Raw genomic sequence first — 17,879 nt, 5'->3', positions numbered from 1 at the left:
ACACCTAGGAGACCGAAGGCGCGGCCGGCCAACGGCTGTCCCCAACACATCTAGCAGTGTCACTGTGCTGACCACACCTTTCCTCTCTGAATTATCTCTCGGGCTGTTTGTGTGAAGCTTTGTGTCAGTGCTGGCAGGAAACAGATGGCCCCCTCAAACTGGGCAAAGGAGGAAGTTTGAGAAAGAATATTTGCAAGGACGAGCACAGGGTTTAGGGAAACTAGAGAGTGGGTGGTGCAGTTCCAGCAGCCTGGGTGGCTGAGAAGCCACCATCAGCACCCTTGGGCTGGTGTGCTAAGGTTGTGTGCGTTGACCTCTGGCATGTGTGGAGCAGGGTCCCAGCCCCAGCAGGGCTTTGTGGAACAGAGTCCTGTTTAGCCCTGTGATTCTTTCTCAGAAGGGTTTCATTTGGGACAAACCAAGGTGCCTGTTGGCACAGCCCACGTGGAACAGCTTCCTAAAAAAAGAATGGAGAATGGATGGCGGGGAAAGAGTATAATCAGGAGAACAATGAAAGCTATGCTGCTCAAGTAAGCGGGCTTTAGCAATAAGCTTGATTGTGATATAATCATTGTACCGTAAGATGTGACTTCTGGTATAGTTCCCGTGAAGCAACAGTCACTGTATGGTTCATCACCCCTTATAACCAGCCCTCGCCCATTGGTGACTTCCCATTCCTCCACCCCAGGCTTTATGTAACCACTCAATTACGTTGTTTCTATAGATTTGCCTGTTCCATATGGCCTTTTGGGTCCAGCTTTTTTTTTTTTTTTTAAGATTTATTTTATTTTGTATTGGAAAGGCAAAGAGAAGGAGAGACAGAAAAATCTTCCATCTGCTGGTTCACTCTCCAAGTGGCCACAATGATCGGAGCTGAGCTGACCCAAAGCCAGGAGTGAGGAGCCAGGAGCTTCTGTTAGGTCTCCCGCACAGGTACAGGGTCGCAAGGCTTCCAGTCAACCTCTCCTGCTTTGCCAGGCCACAAGGAGGGAGCTGGATGGAAAAGTGGAGTAGCCGGGACACTAATCGTTGCCCATATGGGATCCCAGCAGATGCAAGGATTTAACTGCTAGGCTATCACACTGCACCCAAGTCAGCTTCTTTGTCATAATGTTTTCAAGGTACACTGATGTAGCATGTATCAGACTTTATTCCTTTTTACAGCTGAACAATCTGCTATGTGGATATATCCAATTTTGTTGACCGATTCACCAGTTTATAAACATTTGAGCTGTTTTTTTTTTGGGGGGGGGTTGTTTTTTGTTTGTTTTTTTTTTTTTTTTTTTTTTTACTTTTTGACTACAACAAATATGCTTTGAATGTGTGTAGGAGTTTTTGTGTGAATGTATGTTTGTAGTTCTCCTGGACATATATCCATTGTAGAATTACTGGGCCATATGGAAAATATTTGTGTAACCCATAGAAAATGTGCCAGATGTTGTAGAGTTTGCTTACTTACTTTAGGGGTAGAGAAAGATGGAGTTCCCATCTGCCAGTTCACTCACCAAATTCCTGTGATGAACAGAGCTGGGCCCAGGCCAAAGCCCAAGGCCAGGTCTCCCATGTCAGTGGCAGGGACCCAATTCCTGGAGCCATCACCGTTCCTCCCAGGGTTTGTATTGGAGGGAAGCTAGAGTGAGAAGCCAGGAGTATCTAACCCAAGTATTCCAGCATTGGACAGTGTCTTAAGCCCCTACATCAGATGTCCACCTAGCAAATGTTTGGGAATTCCTTACCATATAATTCAGAAGTTCTTCAATACAGGAAATGGAAGTTGGCATTGTGACCTAGCCTGTGTATAGCCTGTGACACCAGCATCCCTTATGAGCATCAGTGCCTGGGAAATCAGCAGAAGACAGTCCGAGTACCTGAGCCCCCGCCCCCATATGGGAGATCTGGATGAAGTTCCTGGCTTCTGACTCTGGCCCAGCCCCAGCCATTGTGACTATCTGGAGGAGAGAACCAGCAGACTGGAGCTTTCTGGCTCACTCCCTCCTGTAGCTCTGCTTTTCAACTAATTAAATAAATCTTTTTTAGAAATGCATGAACTAACTGTGATGGACTGTTTGTCAATCAGTTTATAACAGTTGACACCATCTGCCCATACCCACAGATTGGGCTATTATGTTGTCCCCAACTAGCTGTTGGTAGTATGGAAACCTTCTCGTTACTACGCTTTGTATCATAGCAAATTCTTTCTTTATTTTCCAACAACATAACTGAAATTTTTAAAGTGTTTTGAAAATACTGTTATTTAGATGCTGCTTGAATTCCAGGAAAATGAAAGGCTATAGTAATCAATATCTTTGATGATCATGAGTTTCTCATATGTAAGTTTAGTTAGTAGGAATCTGTCAATAACAGCCAGTTTAACTCTCAAGTTGGCCCAGACTTCTGATCTGGCATTGGTAGCTTTATGCTGCATTGTGGGTTGCTTAAACCAAGGAGTATATTAGGTAGTCATTTGGGCAAGATGTTGGGCAACACACTAGGGGAAGACTGAGTTAGGCCAGGCTACAGCACCCACCAGCAAATGCTGAAGTGAGGTAAGCCATGCCAGACTGGGGCGCAGAACCCACAAACACACGCAAGACCTGGTGGGTGGGAGGTGCAAGCCAGTATGGAGATTGCGGAGGGCTCCTGCTGGACCACTGCTCCCACTGGTGAGCGTGAGAACTGGGATCAGGGGCAGATCAGGTAGAGCAAGGCTATAACACCTGTTGGTCTGCATGTGAACTGGGTTAGGGAGAGAGAGAGCCAGGCTGGGCTGACCAACTGTACTCATTGGTGCATGCATAAGCCCGAGTGGGAGCAGGCTGGTTGAGCTGTGTTGCAGCATCACTTGGCAAGCACTGGGACTGGGGGGGCTAATCCTATCAAGTTAGGCAGCAGAACTATCTGGAGAGTGGGGGGGTCTCCCCCACAGATTCCTCTAGTACCCCCGTTGCTGGAGGGAGTGAGCCTGCAGCCTGCCACCTAGCCTCCCGCCCCGAGAGAGACAAACAGACAGACAGGGATTCTGTCTAAGCAGTTTCGATTTATTGGGGAAAGTCGATTCTTATATAGGGTAAGGGATAGCCTTAGGCAAGGAATTTCAGGAATTCCAGGAGGGGAGAAACTAGGAGCCAGTTACTAGGAGCATGACTGCAGAAGCCACCTCCCATAGGCCAGGGGTAGGTGAGTGAAATGGCCCTGGCCAATCAATCTTGTTTTGAAACAATGTGACCCCTGCCCTGGTTCATCCCCAGGGCTCTGTTCTTGGCCGCCATCTTGCTTGCCAGTAACCTTAACTGTTAGTCACCATCTTATTGACTTAGTGACCTCTTTGCCCCTGAGTCCCACAGGAGAGTGCAAGATTCAGGACTAGTCCCAGTAGGGAAACTGAGCACCTTTCTGATGGATTGTAACTTCCACTGATGAGCTTGAGAACTGGGGCTGGGGACGGGCCTGGCTAGACAGGTGGCGGCACTCACTGGTATGTGTGTGGGCTGGATAATGGAGGTGGTTGAGTTAAGCTAGGCTCCAACACCCATTGATGTGTATGAGAGCCAAATGGGATAAGAGATAGATTGGACCAGTCTGCTGCACATACTGGCAAACACAGGAACCAGGGTGGGGGTGGGCCTAACGGAAGTTATTGGGGGTCACTCCTACTGGTATACATGAGGGCTGAGTGTATGGTGGCAGGGTTGGGCTGAGATGCGTTCTCCATTGGTTTGCATAAGAGATGGGACTGAAGACAATTGACCCAGCAAATGTAACTACTAGTGTGTGCATGGGCTGGAATGGGTGACAGGCTGAGCCAGACTCGGTGCTGGCAAGGACACACAGGAGTCAGGTCTAGGATTACCTCAATGAGGTTTTTTTGGGTACATCCTTAACTGAACCACTGGATTCAGAACCCCAACCATGTGGAGAATTGCAGGTTCTGTGGTCTGACTATGGTATGCATATGTCAGAACTGGGCCTCTTCAGTGGCTTGAATGCAGCAGTGGACGGCATACCCAAATGCACAGAGGATATGGCAGTCCATTGGAGCCTGTGGAGGAAATCTGGTACCATAGCAGAGGAAGGAGGGCAGAACAAATTGGTCAACTACCCCAGCCAAGCATTGACAGCAAATTTCTACACAAATGGAAAGTAATGGACCTTGGAAGGATTCCTGATTTTTGGATTGATGAAATTGACAGCATTTCAGAACTATCAAAACCACTTAAGCAGAATCCTTGGAGCATGCTCAACATTGGGGATGATATGGGTGGCTGTTCCCCATCCCTGGGTACTGATGTGGTTGGGAGGCTGAGCATGGCTTCTTTGTTTCTCTTTCTGCTTCCCCCAAATACAGGAAGAAGAAAAAGGAAATTTGGAAACAGTGGTCTCACCCACTTTCCCCTAATCCTTGACTCTTTCCTTCCCTAATCAATTATGTAAACATCATCAAAAATAAAATTAAAGTAAAGCAAGGTATACCTGGGGAATTTGGAAAATAATCCTAGCACTCAGGCCACATTCTGGACCAGGGGAAAAAAAAAAATGGGTAGGAGTAGCTTAGAATCTGTAGCCTGTGCTCCAACCACTTTACACATTTAAGTAACCAAAGTGACTCAGGACTCTCCCCAGAAGCATTGTCAGAACTCCAAACATGGGAAAACACTGGCTTCCTTCTCCTAGGTCTTAAGGTAACCTTTGAAACAGAAATAGAACATGGGAGACCTGTGTTTAAATGTAGTGTGCTGTGGTACAATGGCTGTGGGTTCTGGAAACCCAAGTTCAAACTTGGGCATTTCCAGGTTCCAGTTGTATTTGTCAGCAAATTACTTAAGTGAGACACACCATCATTGCTGAAATAAAAAATACTCATACCATGATCATTTGCCAGTCTCAAGGATTAGATAACATGGCTACCAGACCTTGCTGCAGCGGGCTCTCTCGTAACTAGTGAGGAAGGTTTGTTTAGGGGTCACAGGGTTTGAGTTTAGACCTCTGAGCCAGAAGGTGGTGAGTCAGTTGTTTCAAAGCAGCACTGCCGTGTTGATGTTTAATTATAGGTTTGTTTGCTTTTAATAAGCAGAGGCCCCAGTCCTCCTGTTTTCTGAGGTTGGTAAGCAGGTAGACATGTGAGAAGACTCAGGAGCGATCCCTGCAACCATAAAGTAAACAGACTGCAGACAGGCAACAGTTTCATTCGCTGGGGTGGGGGAGGGCGAGGGAAGGTAGGGTTATCCCCTACCCTACCCAGCAGCTTCAAAGGTAGGTGGTGGCAACCATTACTCAGCTAATGAACACACACAGCACCTGCTGGGTCCTGATCTTGGAGACAGAAATAATGCTAAGGAGTAAGCATCCCAGTTGATGCGCATCATCAGGATGTGGCAGGACAAGCAAGACTCACCCACCTGAGTAGCAGGTGAGTCACACAGCCTCTCAGGTTCTCACTTTCCTCTTTGGAAAATGACAGAGTTGGGCCCTCCTGGGGGACCTCAAAGGGATCTCCCTGTCCATCATGGCTGAGCTCCAGGCCTCAGTTCAAGCTCCCTGGGTTCTTGTGTGTCCCAGCTGTGTGAATGTGTATGGTTGTTGCTGATGTGTTTGTGTGTGTGTGTTTCAGAGGCAGCTGGAAAGCGAGCTTCTGGTTGGGGTGAGTGCTGTTTGCTCCCAACAATGACACAGGGAGAAATTCGAGGTGAAAGAAGAAAGGTATTTGGACCCAGCTCAATGGTTCAATTGGTTAATTTCTCCTTGCAAGCACTTGCATCCCATATGGGTGCTGGTTCATGTCCCAGCTGCTTCACTTCCCATCCAACTCCCTGATTGTGTCCTGAGAAAGCAGTGGGAGAAGGCCCAAAGTCTTGGGACCCTGCACCTCTGTGGTAGACCCGAAAGAGACTCCTGGTTCCTGGCCTTGGATCAGCTCTAGCTCTGACCATTGTGGCCATTTGAGAAGTGAACCAGTGGGTGCAAGATCTTTCTCTTGTGTCTCCTTCTCTGTAAGCCTGTGTTTCCAATAAAAATAAATAAATCTTTCAGAAAAAGAAAAGAAAAAAAAAGAAAGAAATGAAAAAAAGAAAGGAAGAAAGGGAGAAAGGAAGAAAGGAAGGTGCCTCAGCCAGGATTCCTAAGGCTTTCCCCACTCCACACTGACGTGCAAATCCACAAAAAGGAGCTGGGTGACCTTGACCCTTTAGTTCTTTCCAACTGTGCTTCCCACTGGGACACTTACTTGCCCCCTAAACTTACTTTTATTCATTTTACTATCCATCTGTCACCCTACAGTTCTTATAGACAGGCGTGTATTTTCTAGAATATAATTTGGTCACAAAATGATCTACATTTTTCTGAGTGGAAGTTTCACACTTCAAGAGGCAAACCATTTGCTTACAATTATAATTATTTGGAATATTTTCTTCACCCCCGAATTGAGCTCTTGAAATTAAGCCATCATTTGTTTTTAAAGACTGATTGATTGATTTGATTTGAAAGGGAGAGCAGCCCAGGAAGAGAGACAGAGATCTCGTATTCTCAGGTTCACACCCCAGTGGCCACCTTAGCCAGGGCTGGGCAGGTTGAAGCCAGGATCTTCTTCTGGGTCTCCCACATGGATGGCATGGGCTGAAGTACTTGGACCATCATGTACTGCCTCAGCACCTTAGCTGGGAGCTGTATCAGAAGTAGAGCAGCTGGGAGGGACTCTGGAATCTGGACTGGACCTAGCATCACAAGTGGCAGCTTAGCTTGTAGTACCGCAACATTGGCCCAACCTCACCTGCTTCAGCCTTATCTCTCGAGAGAGCTCAGAAGCCCTCCCAGCCATGTGCACCTGAAGCTCCATGTCTAGTTCTGTCCTTGGATTCAACAGTCAGAAGAGTTGTGTTTGTAATGGACACGTGCATAATTTGTTCTTCACTCCCTAAACACTATGCCTGACAACTATCTGTAAACCTGAAAACTGAGATTATTTATAATATATTCATAGTGCATTACATTAGTACTCATATATATTAACTACTGTAAATAATCTAGAAACTATTTGAAGTATAGGGCAGATTCAATTTCCATGCATATACTATACCAAAAGGAAATAAAATATTGAGGTGTTACCCAATCATAGGTAGTGCTATCAGCAAAGGACAAAGGTACTGTTTAATCATTGGGTCTTTGTTAATGATTATCATACTTATTTTAAAAAATGATTAATTTGTTTAAAAGGCAGAGTTACAGAGAGAGAGAAAAATTTGCCACGTGCTGTCTCACTCCACAAATGGCTGCAATGACTGGGGCTGAGCCAGGCCAAAGCCACGAGCCTCTTCCAGGTCTCTCAAATGGATGGAAAGGTTCAATGATTTTGGCCATCCTTCACTGCTTTCCCAGGCATTCTAGCAAGGAGCTGGGGTGGAAGTGGAACAGCCAGGATATGCAATGTCAGCATTGCAGGCAGGCAGCCGCTTAACTACCTTTGCCACAAGGCTGCCCCTACTGTTATCATTCTAGAAGCTATTCCCATCATAATTTAAACACTGGATTATAAAAATTCAAATTTAGAGAAAGTGATTTTATCAGGGGAGTCACTTAGGAAAATGGAAAGATCTTTTATCAAGTAATTCCCCCCTGGGGTCTTTTAAATAGCATCCTCCACACTTCCAGCGCCTCCTCCCCACTTCTGGAGAAAGCCCATTTAGAAGCATTACTGGCCCATCATGGTGTAAAGGAAGGTGAGCTGTGAGTTGGGTAACCATTTGTCTCTTTTTTCCCAACTTGTTACTAATTCATTTTGCCATTAATCAGGCTTTACCCCAGAGGCCACTTGATCTGTTTGTGGGATGAGCAGGGAGTCAGGGCAGCCCCGCAGATGTAATGTCTTTGAAGGCAGATGGTCCAGAGGGACTTTGTCATTACCACTGAAAGGGTTGATTGAATAACTCACTTGAAAACCATGTGCCGCTTAGAGACCTCACAGAAGATGGAGGAAGAGTCCCAGTTGTAGCCTGGCCAGAGAATAATGCCAAGTAAAATAAAAGATTGAAGAGCATCCTATTAATGGGTGTCTGAAAGTGCTGATAACACATTTACATAGCTTCACGGACTTTAAGAAGCATTTTCACGGCTTTAATGACGGGACTCGCCCTGACTGGGTGGGCCAGCTGGGAAGGTGCTGTACCAGCCTTCCCTTCAAGAAGTGTTCACGGCAAAGAAATGACAAAGTGGTACCAAGAACTCCTAATTCCCAACCAGTCTTAATCTCAAACTGCATGTCATCCTCACTGAACTCCACACTGAAATGGTCTAGTCAGGCTCCTTATTTAAGCAAGTATTTATTGATTGATTAATTTGAAAGACAGCTAGAGAGTGTGGGAGAAACAGAGAGAAATCTTCCATCTGCTGGCTCATTCCCCAAATGACTGCAGTGGTCAGCACCAGGTGGTCTGAAGCCTGGAGCTAGGCACTTTTCTCAGTTCTCTCACTTTGGCCCAAGGGCCCAAGCACTAGGCTGCCATGACTCGGGCCTGAGTGTGTACTATCTTTTGCTTTCTTTGCATTCCTTCCTTCCTAAAGATTTAGCCTGTTTATGTGAAAGGCAGGGTCAAAAAGAGAGAGGGAGAACAAAGAGACAGAGAGATCTGCCATCTGCTGGTTCACTCCCTGAATGACCCAAGCTGGGGCAGGTGGAAGCCAGGAGCCAGGTTTCACACGTGGGTACAGAGGCCAAACAATTGGGTCATCCCTGCTGCTTTCCCAGACACATTAGCTGGGAGCTGAATCAGAAGTGGAGCAGCCAGGACTTGAACTGGCACCCATAATGGGGTGTCAGCATAGCCAAGAGGCTTTAGCCACTATGCCAGAGTGCCAGCCCTGAGCTGCTTTGTTTTATCCAGGAGAGCAGCAGTGCCCAAGGCCAAGAATTCTGCTCCATGCCTGATGATGTAGCTGGCATTTGTGGGGAAATGCTTAGGAGTTGACGCAAGATTGCTACTCAAGAAAGCCTTTAAGTGCTGGAATACATGCTAGTACTATTTCATGATACTTAAAACAACTCCTGGGGCTACCTTTGTGGTGTAGTGGGTAAAACTACTGCCTGTTTGAAACCAATTTTCTCCACTGTGATCCAGTTTCCTGCCAATGCAACCCAAGGGAAAGCAGCAGAACATGTCCCTGCACCCGCCTTGGAGACCTAGAAGAAGCCCCAGGCTCCTGGATTCAGCCTGTACCAGTTTGGGGTCATTCAGAGAATGAGCCAGCAAAAGGCAGAGCTCTCTCCCAGTTTTCCCTCTCTCTTTGTAACTCTGTCTTTCAATTAAATAAACCAAAGCTTTAGGGAGAAAGGAGAAAAGAAATAAAGGTAGGCAAAGGGGTAGCACACACTTAGACCCAACTCAGGGCAGCCTGGGGAGGGAAAACTCTGCAGGCTGGGCTGTCCTTTTTCAGGGCAGGGCCAGACTGAGGAGTCCAAGGGGGCAGGGTTTGAGCAGGCCTGGAACTTATGTGCTGTTTTAGGACTCCTGGTGCCTGATGGAAAGTTAAGTTTAGCCACCTGAGAGTAGATGTACTTAGTCTGCAGCCATGTTGAGTTGAAACGGGAAGTGATGGGATTGGGTGGTACATGTGGTTTATGTGCTGGCGGGCCTCAGCTACTTGTCTCTCATTGACTTCCTGCCTAATCCACACCACTTTCTTCAGGCTGTGATGAGACCTCTGTGGGATTCACTGCTGGAATTCCACCAGTCGTTGGTGAAAAGGCCTTGTGGAAACTCATGATGGAACTGAATCCCTTGTATGACGAGGTGGAAACTGTATCCAGTGATGCTACCTGAAGGTGAGTCCTTTTGGAAGTGACTAAAATGAAATGAGGACATGTGGGTGTGACTCTCACCCAGGGGGACTGTGCTTTCCAAGAAGGCTAGTCAGCTGCTCTAGGATGCTCTGTCTCACCCTGTGAGGCCCCACACCACCTCTGGAGGCCCCACTGGCAAGAAGGACCTCCCTGGACACAGCCACTCACCTTTCAGCTGAAGGAACTACAAGCTGAATCCACAAGCTTATCCACAATAAGGGGGTCCTTGCATTAAAAGAAAACACAGGAATGGCTGCATTACAGTGCTAAATTGTGTAGTACCTACACAGAAAACCAAACAACTGTGTATGTGTGTCAGGGTGGGTTGTGGGGGCAGGGGGTAGTATAAGAAGCAGGAATAAAAGCTTTCCAGCAAGGGAGTGGGAGAAGAGATCCTATGGAGATGGGCTGGCAAACAGGCTGGAGATGTTAGGTGAAGGCTGTCTGGCAGCAGCACTGGGCAGCAAATGACTGGGCATAAAGCTCTGTTTGGTCTAGAACTTTCCTTCTCTTCCCTCTTTAGACCTTATGCTGCTACCCCCTTAGAAGGGGACTCCAGCTCTAAAGCAGATAGGAGGGTGAGAGGAGTGGTGAGAACTTTGCCTCACCAGAGGAAGAAAAGGGGAGGCTGACCCTCACACTCCCCTACTCTGAGAATGGGTACCTGCTTCCTTCTACCAGTGCTTTTCTGGTGGTTCTTCCCCAAATAAAGAGATCTTTCTAGAAGGCATGTTCTCTCCCCTTGCCACAATGAAGCACCCAGGAATTCCTAACTGACACATTAAGCAAAGATTGTTTTTAATTCTCCTTGATCTGGCATGTTGAACACTTCCTAGCTAGATGTAATTAAGGCTGTGCACTAAAGGTCTCAACACAAGGACATACACAATACGAAGACTTAACGAAAATAAGGGCCCAGATTTGTTGATTAGTTAACTGATGAGCCCCAGAGCCACAGTGGGGTTCCAGCAATGGTCCTTAGCTTGAATGACATGCAGATTTCAGGCAGAGATCAGTGGGGGAAATGATGGTCTTGTGAAGAAGCTGGGAATGTACATCAGGATACATCAAGATCCTGCTTGCCTGCAGCCTGAAGGTGCTCATGGAACCCACATTCTTCACCTTAGTTAATTTTACTCTTCTTATCTCATTCTATTTTGCTTTTATTAAAGCTCTGAAGCTTAGAAGTCATGGTTCAAAAATATGCCAGATTCCCTGCAACTGAGCCATCTGCAACACTAGAAACCCCACCAGGACTCTGGAACCCATCCAGCTACTGCAATGATTAATTTTATGTGTCAACTTGGAAGGTGTTATGGATGAAATTAGCAATATAGCTATGAACTCTGGGATTTAGCCAAATCCATTGAAGATTTGAATAAAACAAAACATAGGCCTTCCCATGCAAGAGGGGATCCACAGCCACGAGCCACCAGACTGTGTCTGTGTCGTGGTCTTGTTGGTCTCCAGTCTTCGTGTCCATATTGCAGGTTGGATTTGCCATCCTCTAAGCCACCATTACCCCATGAGCCAATACCTTGTAAGAAATTCTTCATATCTACCGTCTTCACCCTGGGCATCCATAAGGAATTGGTTCCAGGACTCTCCGTACACACCAACATTCATTGATCCTTAGGTATCTGAGATTAACTGAGGTAGTATTTACATCTAAACTATACATATCCTGCTGTATACTTTGAATTGCTTCTAGCTAGGTTAAAATAACCAGTGTAATATAAATTCTATAAATAGTTTTTATACTATATTGTTAAGGAATGATGACAAGGAAAAAGTCTGCACATGTTTAGTACAGATGCATTTTTTCCCTAGTATTTCCCATCAGCAGTTGATGGATACACAGATATGGAACTCACAGACAGCTGGCATGTATAATACACACATCTTGTCAATTTTGATTTTCTGGAGAACTTGAGTTGTGGTATTTTTCTGTCTTCTATCAATCCATCATGTTGCCACGTGGGAAATAAGTTGCCAAATAAGCGTTGCCTTCCTATTGCTTGCTAAGTCACATAGTCTTGGTACTGAAAAGTTGAGAACCAGGTCATTATACAGTTGTTCAATATATTATCCTGCACTTGCCTGGGAAACAATTAGATGGCCAATACAATGCCATTGACAGGCTCTGTGAAGCATAAGGTTATTTAAGAACTTAGTGTTAGCTGAAAAGAAAGAAAAATTATGTTGAAGGACTATACTATTGTAATAATATTGGGGAAAACAGTGGGAGAGGGGATAGGGAGTATAGAAGGGGAAATCTCTGGGTCTAAGAAACTGCATCATGAAAAATAAAATTTTCTTTTAAAAAGAGAAAAAGAAAATTATTTTCCAACACAGCTACAAATGTGTGAAATTTGAATTATTTAGACATATTAGACAAGAATTAATTTGAAATAAAAATAGTCATATTGGTTTGATGAAACTATTTAGCAATTATTTATTATCTACTAAATGCCAATTATATTTTGACTTGTAGAATATGAAAAGAAACTATTGTGTAAGTTTCTATTTATAAACTCATTTAATACCCACTGGTATATCTATAATCGAAAGATGGATAATAATAAATGTTGGTAAAGATACAGAGAAATCAGGACTATTATTGGTTACCAGTGGGAATAAAATCACTCAGACTCTTAGAAAAACAGTTTGACAGAACCTTGAGGAGGGGTCAAGGCTAGAGACATAAGGTGTAACAATTCTAGGTCTAGGTGCCCGCTCACAAGAATTGGAAATATTTGCCCATGCAAAAAACATGCCTGTGAACATTCGTAGCAGCATTATTCACAACAGCCAAAGGGCCCACCAACTAATGAATGGATAACTGTGTTCTATCTGTACAATGGAATTCTGTCCAGCATAGAAAGAAGTGGAGTCATACATCCCTAAAGGATGGGGTTATGTTGAGTTCATTTGGTAATTTTGCCATTGAAGATCATGATGGCCGTGATCTTACCAGGTAATAATTTCCATGATGTTCTGGCAATAGATTGGAACAGGGGGTCAGTTGGATGAGATGTGGTTATGAGGCACATGACTGTACAATCTATGCTGTATCATGGAGGAGCCTTGGAAGTGTTGGCAACATGGAGGAAGTCAAACACAAAGACCACACACTCAGTTACTCCATTAACATGAAATCCACAGAGACAGAAAATGGAGTGAAATCCACCCAGACTGGCCAGTGTTATGGCACTATTGACTGAAGCTACCGCTAGCAGAGTTGGCAGCCCATATTGTAGTTCTGAGTCAGGTTCTGGCTGCTCCACTTCCAGTTCAGCTCCTGGGAAAGTAGCAGATGGTGGCCCAAATGCTTGGGCTACCTACCACTTAAATGGCTTGCATTGTAGCCATTTGGGGAATGAGCCAGCAGATAGAAGCTCACATGAGCTCATGAGTGTACTCTTCTCTCTGTCATTCTGGCCTTTAAAGTAAATTAAGTAAATAAATCTTTCATAGAAAAGGCAGATTTGTAAAGAGGAGAAACACAGAGAAAAATCTTCCATCTGCTGATTCACTCCCCAGATGACCACAATGGCCAGAGCTGAGCTTCTTCTGGGTCTCCCATGTGAGTGCAAGGTCCCAATTCCCGGGTCACAAGCAGGGAGCTGAATTGTTAGTGGAGCAGCCAGGACAGGCATCCATAAAGGGATGCTGGCTCTTGGAGTTGGTAGATTAGCCAGTTGAGCCATTGTGTCAGCCCCCTATATAAATAAATCTTTAAAAAAAGACTTCTTTAGAACTGCAGTGAATTAGGAAGGAAGGGAATGAGAGGGGAGAAGAGCTAAGTCAGCCCTTATGGGCATGGTGCTTCCTCTACAGGGAGTGGGAGGGGTTGGCAGCTGTACAACCTGCTGATTTAAAGCCACTGAATAGTATATTGGTAAAGGATGCATTTTATGGCATGACAATAAAGCTATTATTTAAAATTACCTAATGACATTGCTATGTTACCTTTATAGGTAAGATGCACGATTAATTTTTTAATAGAAGGCCTATTTGTCGAGGTGTTTATGTCTGGTTCCTTAATGGCTATGACATGCCTCAACTGACTTCAGTCACATTTTGAGGTTGTTTCGTGTGGACCAAAACACAATAAGACAAAAAGGATACCAGGACTTCAGGGTCACAACAAGCCTTTCATTGCTTCTGTGAATCCTGAAGGGGCTCGTATAACAAGTGCAAGCTTAGGAATTCAAAGATGAATAAATTCCTATAGTGAACTGGACTCGAGATTCAACAATAGCAACAATGGGTGCTATGCTTTTTTTTTATGATTTATTTTTATTATTTTTTTATTGGAAAGACGGATACACAGAGAGGAGAGACAGAGAGGAAGATCTTCCATCCGATGATTCACTCCCCAAGTGAGCACAACGGCCAATGCTATGCCGGTCCGAAGCCAGGAGCCTCTTCTGGGTCTCCCACGTGGGTGCAGGGTCCCAAAGCTTTGGGCCGTTCTCGACTGCTTTCCCAGGCCACAGGCAGGGAGCTGGATGGGAAGCGGGGCTGCCGGGACTAGAACCGGTGCCCATATGGGATCCCAGGCGTGCAAGGTGAGGACCTTAACCATTGCGCCATCACGCCGGGCCCTGCTATGCTTTTAACACTGAATCTTCTCAACTCTGTTGTCATCCTTTTTATTACTATTTTTTAACCTGAAAGACAGACTTACAGAAAAAGGACAGGCAGAAAGAGAGAGAGAGAGAGAGAGAGAGAGAGAGACAGCTCTTGCATCAGCTGGTTCACTCTACAAATGGCTGCAATGGGCAGAACTGAGCTGCTTCAAAGACAGGAACCAGGAGCCAGGAGCTTCCTCTAGGTCTCCCACTTGGGTGCTGGGGCCCAAACCCTTGGGCCATCCTTCTCTACTTTCCCTTCTTCCTAGATCTCAGGGCTTTTATCATTACTTATCAAGGCTGACCTTCTTGTCCATCTGGTCTGTAGAAGGAGTAAGAACCACAGCCAGCACTGCTCTGTTCTGGATGCTCCTTGTGTGTTATCTGCAAGAAGACTCTTCTAACCCCCTTGATGTAGTTGCTATTAGCATCAGATTTTTTTGCGCATGGGAAAACTGAGGTATGGCAAGGTTGAGTAACTTTGCTAAGATTACTACAAGGCTAATGTGATGGGAGTAGGGCTTACATAGGCAGTTCACCTCCAGAACCTGGGCTGCTCAGTGCTACAACGCCAGCCTACCTGGTATCAGTAGTATGGGTGAGTACAAAAGTTCATGGCCTACTATTGCGCCTCTTCTTGCAATGCCAGCATCTTCCTTGGAGCTCCAGTTCAAGTCTTGGCTGCTTCACTTCCACTTTAACTCCTTGCCAGTGCACCTGGGAAAGCAGTAGATGAGGCAACAGTCCAAGTGCTTGGGTCTCTGCTACTCACCTGCAATACCTGTGTGCGGTTCCTGGCTCTTGGTTTTGGCCTGGCCTAGCCCTGAATGACCCAACCATTCGGGGAATGAACCAGCAAATAGAAGATTCTTCTCTTTGTCTTTCTTGCTCCTTTTGTAATTCTGCTTTCCAAATAAATAAATCTTTAAACATTTTTTCATGGAAGCACAATATATAGTTCCTGTGTCCTTTTTGAGTAATCCTCAAGTGCATGCATTTCAAAAATGTGCCAAAACAAACTGATGTTTTTTGTTTTTTGGGTTTAAACATTTTTTTAAATTAGAAAGTCAGACATACACAGAAGAGGAGAGACAGAGAGGAAGATCTTTCATCTGATGATTCACTATCCCGGTGGCTGCAATGGACGGTGCTGCACCAATCCGAGGCCAGGAGCCAAGACCTTCCTCCATTTCTCCCACACAGGCGCAGGATCCCAAGGTTTTGGACCATCCTCCGCTGGTTTCCCAGGCCACAAACAGGGAGCTGGATGGGAAGCAGGGCTGCTGGGATTAGAACCAGTGCCCATATGGGATCCCAGGCACGTGCAAGGCAAGGTCCTTAGCAGCTAGGCTACTGTGCCAGGTCCCACAAACTGATGTTTTAATGTTATTTCTTAATTTTTTGGAGCACTCTTGTATATAGACTGAGGCAAGAATGCTTCCTCACCTCTGAACTCCCACCACCTACCTCAGTGCTTGCTACATAGTACAGCCATAATAGGTGATAGGGAATGTTTCAGTGAGTAAATGAATGAATGAATGAACAAATTCTTACTTGTGCAGGGCCTAACCTAACATCCCATACGCACATAGGAAGTTAACACTGTGCAACCTTCCTGATTGAATTCAGTCTTTCCCTTAGGCCATGGTTATTGCTGACAACCTGTGAGAAAGGCTTTGCTACCCACAAGTAGTCATTTGTTCCCTCTGCACTATTATACTTTTGTTTGTGTGTACCTGATACCTAGTGGCGTCTTTTGTTGGGTGTGTGGCTGTGTTGCTGGTGAAAAAGAACAAATGTACTCCAAGGTGCTAGAAATAGAGAGGTCATTTACTTCTTGCCCACCCAGATCCGTATCCACCATTCTCTCTTCTTTCCCTACCGTTGAATTGTTTTTTATTGATTTCTCCAATAAATGGCCTTGCTGTGAATCCTTCCAAAAATCTGTCACCTGCAGTCCCTCTGCCTGCCCTCTCTCTGGAGTTCAGTCGCTTCTCCTTGACACCATTTACAGGAGCAGTACTAAGTTTACACCTCATGAACAACCACTCTATGGAACCCAATTCACACACCCTGAATGCTGTGGGATCCTGTTCACTGCTGGCAGCCTTTTTTGGGTCACTCATTTCCCCTGCATGGCACTAATAGCTTTTTCAGACCTCTCCTGGGATGTGGACTATTTTGCATTTGTAAGCCACCTTTCTGGAAAGGGCCTCCAGGATTGCAGTGTCCTGTGACCACTTGTTTTGTTGGGGATGACTGTGTCAAGGCCTCATTCACTGGGGAGTGAAAATGTGTGACCAGTAGTGTGACACTGGGGGTATCTTTTCAGTAAGGGAGGTTGATGCAGGACATGTGGGAGGCTGGAGGTAGGAAATAACGGCAAGGAGAAACCAAAGGGTTTTGGAATTCTCAGGTAGGTCCTGCTAGCATTTTAACATAGGGTGGGGGAGTATATAGAAGTATCGTTGTATGAAGATAGGCGGAAAAAAAAGGAGGGAAGTGTTGTGTTTGGAGGCTGGAAGATGGAACCTGTCCAAACCATGGCCAGGGGACCCACTCCAATCCCAAGCCACCATCCTGATCATCAGACAAACAGGCAGAAGCTTCCAGAGTGATAGACTGTCTTCCTACTCTGTGTCAGGCCACCATTTCACTCTTTAATTCTTGCAGACTTGCTGCAAGCGTCATGGTGGACTATTTTCTTAGCTTGGGAAGGTGTCAATCAAGGAAAACTTCCCAATGAGGTCAATGTCACACTGCCCAGATACTCTCCAGATTGAGGGCTGGCTGACACCAGACTCAGGCTTTTGCCTCCAAAGCACCCATGTGCTGGTAAGGAGCGGACAGAAGTCAACACCCATGGCATGAGGAACTGCTGCCTTCTCCCATCACTAGATACCACTCCTATTGACATTTGGGGGATTCTCCTGGCTGCCATTCCTTACTGTCACTAAGCCAAGCTCGCTCTTTGAGATGCCTGGAAGGAAGGTGAATTCTCCAAGACAGACCATCCTGGTGAGAAAGATCACCCCTTGCAGGTAGAGGCACTGACAGTGGTGGGCCACATAAAGGGAAACCCCTTGCTGAGAGGAAGCCAGAGGAAATTAAGAGAGCAAGCGAGATGTGTCATCCTGGGTGTTCATCCTGGGTGCCCAGGAGTCTGGATGTTTGTTTCCATGACACCCCATCCATCCCATCACAATTCATTTCCTCTATGGTGCTCTCCTCTGCTTCAGTCATAACTGACACTGCTCAAATATTTGTTGAGTGTTTCCATGTACTGCTATATAGTTAGGATGAGGTTCTTCTGCATATAACACACCACCCCTCCACACACATGTACACGCACACACACTGGCTTCAACAAGACAGAGCTTTATCTCTTAAACAAACATTTCCAGGTTGGCCATGTG

General features: G+C 45.6%; 1 long non-coding RNA gene across 1 annotated transcript in view; it reads left to right on the top strand.

The window, feature by feature from the left end:
- The window catches only part of LOC121155871, a 166,236-nt gene that overhangs the window by 5,816 nt on the left and 142,541 nt on the right, over positions 1 to 17,879 (top strand). Inside the window, exon 2 of the long non-coding RNA XR_005883763.1 lies at positions 9,673 to 9,808. This is a non-coding gene — a long non-coding RNA (uncharacterized LOC121155871). The remainder of the gene's footprint in view (positions 1 to 9,672; positions 9,809 to 17,879) is intronic.

This window comes from Ochotona curzoniae, unplaced genomic scaffold (genome assembly GCF_017591425.1).
Source record: "Ochotona curzoniae isolate NIBS_2020 unplaced genomic scaffold, NIBS_Ocur_1.0 contig_3190, whole genome shotgun sequence".
NCBI classification, from domain to species: Eukaryota; Metazoa; Chordata; class Mammalia; order Lagomorpha; family Ochotonidae; genus Ochotona; species Ochotona curzoniae.
This window is presented reverse-complemented; position numbering and strand designations above follow the sequence as displayed.